Source organism: Otolemur garnettii, unplaced genomic scaffold, assembly GCF_000181295.1.
Source record: "Otolemur garnettii isolate 467f Iridium unplaced genomic scaffold, OtoGar3 scaffold00014, whole genome shotgun sequence".
NCBI classification, from domain to species: domain Eukaryota; kingdom Metazoa; phylum Chordata; class Mammalia; order Primates; family Galagidae; genus Otolemur; species Otolemur garnettii.
In genome coordinates, this window is record NW_003852409.1 from 15,590,995 (window position 1) to 15,591,794 (window position 800).

Sequence of the window (800 nt, forward strand, 5' to 3'; positions counted from 1 at the left end):
GTGGGAACTTCAGGAACAGCCTGAATATCTAACCGTAACGAGTTTGATATGCTCCTGTGGCACTTATGGCTTGAAGTTCACATTAACAGGAATCATTTAAATATTTGCAGCCTTTGAATCATATTGGCTGGAAACTTGTGTATTTGAAAGAGATAAAAGTAACCATCCCTCTGTAACAGTCCACTCCACGCCCCCACACACATCCATCCCCAGCTGGCTCTACATCTGAGAACGCCCCAAGGCCACCTTGAAAAGGACCGCACTGCCCCTCCCAAAAGTGAGTCCTCATCTCCAGCAGATTTGTAAAGGCTGATAACAGCCACCTGTCCCTCTGGAGAAATGCCATGGTGGTGAGTGTCTCCAAGTCAAACAAAGCCAGACTTCTCATTTTTGGAAGCTCAGTGACTCTCAGACACTTCATTGGCATTTGAGAAACAGTAGGATCACTCTGCCCTCTCCAACCTCCCCCTTCCATCCTCTCCCCCAGACACACACACAGCAAACACCCTACCGGGCTTAGGACCTTGGGCAGCAAATACACTATTGGTTACTGCACATGGCTGTGCTAGAACCAGAGACACGTAGCCCACTCAAACCCCCAGTATTCTCAGAAAATGGAAACAAGCATGGGCGTGAAGGGTCAGCCCAGCCTAGCAGGTAAGTCCCCTAGACTCCGTATGTTTACAGCAGCACCCTAATTTTATTGACACTGGCACGTGCAGGCTAATGGGCTCAGGTACCCTGGGGTGTCCCACTGCAGAAGCTGGGGCAGCAGGAGGATTTGGGAGCCAACTTGAAAA